This window comes from Heterodontus francisci, unplaced genomic scaffold (assembly GCF_036365525.1).
Source record: "Heterodontus francisci isolate sHetFra1 unplaced genomic scaffold, sHetFra1.hap1 HAP1_SCAFFOLD_43, whole genome shotgun sequence".
NCBI lineage: Eukaryota > Metazoa > Chordata > Chondrichthyes > Heterodontiformes > Heterodontidae > Heterodontus > Heterodontus francisci.
Genome location: NW_027141852.1, coordinates 10,432,002 through 10,437,977, shown reverse-complemented (window position 1 = coordinate 10,437,977; position 5,976 = coordinate 10,432,002). Strand labels below are relative to the sequence as shown.

Here is a 5,976-nt window from a genome sequence, read left to right as displayed (position 1 = left end):
AAAGGGCCTATATCAGTGCTGTATATCTCTATAACCATTCTCTAAGCAAATGCATTTTTCATGAATTCCTCATTTCTTTTTTTAATTACAATTTTATATTTCCGGCCCTTGCTTCATACGATACCACAAGTGGAATCTTGTTTCCATCAACCCGATCAAACCCCTTCAGTATTTCCTCATATTGCAATGTTTCTTCAACCCTGACAGACTGTGGAGTTTCTGCTGCTTGATTGCAGTTCTTGCTTCCCACCAGTAGATGTCACCTCACTCCAATATAGTGAAGTTCACAAATGTGAGAGAGACACAACAGGAAATAATTGTTCACATGATAGTGAATGTGTGGGATTTAGAAATACTAGGAGTGGAGACGAGTTATTATTGAATTTGTCAAACCAAACATATGTTATAATGTTGTGTTAAATCTGTCACTCTGTTGTCTTGATTCTGAGAGTGACATAGACTCATCGAGTCATTGGGTCATTTGTGGTATCGAAGGAGGCCATTCGCCCCATCGAGTACAGGCCAGCTCTCCATGGAGCGATCCAGTCAGTCCCACTCGTCTGCTCGATCCCCCTAGCCCTGTAAATTTATTTCCTTCAAATGCCCATCGAAATTCCTTTTGTAACCAACGATTGTCTCCACTTCCTCCGCCCTCGGGGGCAGCGAGTTACAGATCATTACCAATCACTGTGTAAAAAAGCTCTTCTGCACATTCCCCCTGCGTCTCTTGTCCAAAACCTTCAATCTGAATCCCCTAGTCCTTGTACCAATAGTTAATGGGAACAATTTTTCCTTGCCAACTTATCTAAAACTGTCATCGCCTTCGACACCTCTATCCATTCTCCCCTCAATCTCCTTTGATACAGGCAGAAAAAACCCTGTTTTTCTAACCTAACCTTGAAACTAAAACCCTCCATCCCTGGAACTATTCTGGTAAATCTCCTCTGCATCCTCTCAAGAATCCGCACATCCTTTCGAAAGATTGGTGAGCAGATCTGGATGCAACACTCCAATTGGGGCCTAACCAGAGATCAGCATAACAACCCTGCTTTTGTACTCAATGTCTCTATTTATAAAGCCCAAGATCCCACATGCTTTGCTAACCACTCTCGCAATATGTCTTGCCAACTTCAAAGAATGATGGACATGGACTCCAGGTCCCTCTATTCCAGCACACTCTTCAGAACTGTAGCATTGAGTATATATTGCCTCTCCCTATTTCTCCTGCTAAAATGCATCACCTCACACTTGTCACTATTAAATTCCATCTGCCACCTGTCTGCCCATCCTACTAGCCGATAACTATCCTGTTTCAGGCAGTTCATATCATCCTCACTGTTTGCCACTCCTCCAAGTTTGGTGTCATCGGCATATTTTGAGATTCTACTCGATATTCCAAGATCCAAGTCATTAATCTGTAGCAAAAAAAAGCAATGGTTCTAGCACTGACCCTTGGGGAACACCACTGTCGACTATCCTCCGGTCTGACCAAGAACCATTTCATATGACTCGCTGTTTTCTGTCCTTAAACCAATTTCCTATCCAAATGGACACTGACCCTCCTAATCCATGAACCTCAATTTTGTTAACCACCCTTTTATGTGGTACTTTATAAAATGCTTTTGTAAAATCCATATAAACAACATCCACTGCATTCCCTTCATCAACTTTCTCAGATAGTTTATCAAAAAATGCAGTTAGATTCATCAAGCATGAACTTCCATTTATAAATCCATGCCCACTCTCCTTCATTAACTCAAACCTCTCCAAATGACTTGATTTTTTCCCTGACCTGTTGGTCTTGTGCTGATAGCAAGCTCACCACAGAGCATGTATTTGGCAATGTGACTGTCATTCATTTGGCCCAGTCAACAGAGCCGCCTCTGACTCAAGAGGGCAAACGTGCTGCGGATCCCTGCACGCTGGTGTACTTCCTCATTCGGCACTCTGTCCTGCCAGGAGATGCCCAATATCCATCTGAGGCAGTGGAGGTGGAAGCTGTTCAGCTGCTTTTCTTGGCTTGTATAAGTTGTTGATGCTTCTCTACTATAAAGGAGGGTGCTGAGAACACAAGCCTGGTACACATGGAGTTTTGTATTTTCGGTCAGTTTGCTGTCGGTTCACACCCGTCTTCTCAACTGTGACATGACAGCTGCAGCATTGGCAATCCTGGTGCTGATTTCAGCATCAAGGGACAGATTGCTGGTGATTGTTGATCCAAGGTATGTGAACTGTTGACAACCTCCAAAGTGAGGTTGTCAATGTTGATGGAAAGTGGAGTCTCTACGTCCAAGTCTCCACGTCCAAGTGGAGTCTTGCCAAGATGAACAGCTTGTCGTCAGCTCTGATATACAGGTGAACACCCCCATCTGAGTCACTGAAAGTGTACAATAGCAGCATGGAGAAGAATACACCAATTATAAAGGATGTGATAACTAGACAGTTAGAAAATAATGATATGATTGGGCAGAGTCAACATAGATTTATGAAAAGGAAAACAGGCTTGAAAAAACCCGTTGAGTTTTTTGAGGATGTTACCTGTAGAACAGATAAAGGAGAACCAGTGGATGCTTTGGTAATGTCCCACACAGGAGGTGAGTAAACAAAATTAGAGCACATAGGATTGGGGATAATATACTGGTGTGGATTGAGAATTGGTTAACAGACCGAAAACAGAGAGCAGGAATAACGGGTCCTCCTCAGGATGGCAGGCTGTTACTATTGGGGTACTGCAAGGATCAGTGTTGGAGCCACAGCTGTTAACAACCGAAATAAATGATTTGGATGTGGGGATTAAATGTCATATTTCCAAGTTTGCAGATGACACAAAGCTAGGTGAAGTGTGAGCTGTGAGAAGGATGCAGAGAGGCTTCCAGGGAACCTGGAGAGGCTAAGTGAATGGGAAAGAACATGGCAGATGGAATATAATTTGAATAAGTGTGAATAAGTGCAGTTGGCTGCCATGTGACCAGATTTGCCACAGGTGCGGCAAACTCTGGGCTGCCCAGCGTAGACCAAGAATCCTCGATACCGGAAACCCCTCCACTTCCACTTTGGTGGAATAAACAGAAAGACAGAGTATTTCTTAAATGGTGAGAGGTTGGGAAGTGTTGATGTCCAAAGGGACCTGGGTGTCCTTGTTCATGAGACACTAAAAGCTCTTGTGCAGGTGCAGCAATCAATTAGGAAGGCAAGTGGTATGTTGGCCTTCACACGAGGCGTCTTGAGTACGGGAGTAAAGATGTCTTGTTGCAATTGTATAGAGCCTTGGTGAAACCGCGCTGGAGTATTGTGTATAGTTTGGTCTCCTCATCTAAGGAAGGATATACTTGCCATAGAGGGAGTGAAACAGAGGGTCACCAGACTAATCCCTGGGATGGTGGGACTGAAACTGGGCCTGTATTCCTTAAAGTTTCGAAGAATGAGAGGTGATCTCATTGAAACTTACAGGGTGTGACAGCGTGGATGTAGATAGGATGTTTGCCCTGGTTGGTGAGTCGAAAATCAGGGGACCAAGTCTCAGAATAAGGAGTAGGCCATTTAAAACTGAGATAGGGTTGAATTTCTACACTCAGACGGTGGTGAATCATTGGAATTCTCTCCCCCAGAGAGCTGTGGCAGTTCAATCATTGAGCATGTTCAAGACAGAAATTGTTAGAAATCTTGATACTCATGACATCAAGGGATATGGGGATAGCACGGGAAAGGGGCAGATAGAGGTAGATGATCAGCCATGATCATCAGGCTCGATGGGCTGAATGGCCTACTCCTATGTTCCTCTTTTCCTAAGAGAGTTGGCGCCAGCGCGCAGCCCTGCTTTACCCCACTGCTGATCTTGAAAGTGTCTGATGTTGCTCCATTGTAACTGATGGAACTGTGCATGTTCTCGTGGAAAGAAGAGATGATGCCCAAGAGTTCAGGAGGGCAGCCGAGTTTCCATCGCAGTTTGAAGAGTCAGTCTCTGCTGACAAGATCAAAGGCCTTGGTGATGTTATTCAAAATATGTGTGGCTCTGTGGCACAATGGATAGCGTGTTGGACTTCTAAATAATGATAAAGAAGGCATTCAAAGGTTGTGGATTCAAATCCCACCAGAGTCAGATTTTGGACCAGAGACAGAAGAGCACAACGGAACAGAGTTAACAAGTGTGTCAAAAGCACCGACTCAGAGACAGAGCGAGAGAGAGAGGAGCACGGCAGGAGCGGAGCACGGGTAAAAAAATCAAGGGGTGACATCACAATGGAGAGTGAGAGCAGGGAAACAGAGAGCCGCTGGGGTGAGTTTCCAGGATTTGGTTCTTGCTTCGGTGCAGTGGAAGGAGCTGTTTGGTGAGGATCTGGTAAGCTGTGACATCACATGCAAGCAGGTAGTTGATTGGTTTGGAAAAAGCTGCATGTTTGATGAGTATCTGGTAAGTGATTAAGGTCCATTTTAGTCCTAATGTTTAAAATAGTAAACAAACTACTAGTAAGCTTAATAAAATATACAATAAAATAAACAATAGAATAAAATAATTAAGTAGTTAATTGAAACACGTTAAGGATGACAGGACAGGTGATGTGTCACAGCTGCAGCATGTGGGAGCTCCTGGATGCCAGTGTGATCCAGAGCAAACACATCTGCAGCAAGTGTAGTATGTGTTCTTATCAGTGCTTATTTGATTGAGAAGAGACCATGATCATTGCCTTTTGATCCTGGGGGAACTTTGAGTAAAATGGCTATAACCAATTTTCGAGTTTCGGGCCAGGGAGTGCGCAACACTGTTCGGGTGGTCGTGAAGGACAAGGAAGGAGATGCACCGGTCGATCGCACCTTCTTCATCAAGAAATTTCTCTTCGATTGCTGCGGATTTCAAGCGACGGACGTCTTCTGCCTGCAGGATTTCCCCAGCAGTGGATACTTCGACGTGACGTTCCGGAACGTGGCGGGATGCATCAAGTTTCTGAAGGCGTTCAAGGTGAAAGGGGACCGGGCGCCACTGTTGATCCTCACAGCGGAGCCGCTCTTCACGCTTCCGTCACAACGGTACCGGGTGGTGAATATTCACCTCTACAACCCCCATGTTCCGGTGGTGGATGTACTCACCTTTCTCGCCAGGTCCGTCGAGGTGGCCGGCAGCAGCACTGATGTCAAGGACCCCTTTGGGATCTGGACCAGCAAGCGGCAGGTCAAGGTGACCTTGAAGGTAGATCCCAGTGGAGCCATCATCCACCCTCCCTCCAGCTTCGCTATCGGGGGAAGTCGAGGCTTCTTGGTCTACGCTGGGCAGCCCAGAGTTTGCCGCACCTGTGGCAAATCTGGTCACATGGCAGCCAACTGCAGCACGGTTGTTTGCAAGAACATCAAGGAGGAAGGCCATCAGACCAAGGACTGTAAGCAGACTAAGTGCTGCAACTTGTGCGGTGCGGCAGGCCATCTCTACAAGACCTGCCCCAAACGTTGCCTCAGCTATGCTCAGGCGGCAAGGTCCAAGGAAAGGCCGGGAGAAGGTTCGACGAAGGCGTCCGCTGTTCGAAAGGAGACCAGCAACCTTCTCCGCAGCGAGGAACTTCAACCTGAGAAGGAAGGGGAGGCAGCTGAAACCAACGACCCAGCACCTATCCAGCGCACGGAAACCCCTGCACCACAGACAGAATCAATGGAGGACGAGGCAGCAGATGGACAAACAGGTCAGTGGCAAGTGGTCCAGAGGAAAACCACAAAGAAAAAACATCCCAAAGCCACCACCCAAACCAGTGGCAAGAGGAGGCTCTCTTCTGAATCAGACTGCAACAACTCCTCTTCACTGGACGGGGAAATGCTGGAGCGACAGCCCCTTCAAAAGAGGCGGCAGAACTCCGAGATGGATGATAGAGCATCCCAGCCCCCGGGCACTGGAAGCTGTGATGGGCCCGGCGTGCCCCAACCCCAATGCCCCACACGTAACGACGTGGCCAACGCATCTCAGCTCCGGGACACCGGGAGCAAAGCCACGTC

General features: G+C 46.7%; 1 non-coding gene across 1 annotated transcript; it reads left to right on the top strand.

The window, feature by feature from the left end:
• The first annotated feature begins 4,008 nt into the window (after positions 1-4,008).
• trnar-ucu (transfer RNA arginine (anticodon UCU)) lies at positions 4,009-4,099 on the top strand. Its single transcript is given in 2 exon segments — positions 4,009-4,045; positions 4,064-4,099. It is a non-coding gene; the product is annotated as a tRNA-Arg (tRNA).
• The last annotated feature ends 1,877 nt before the right edge of the window (positions 4,100-5,976 follow it).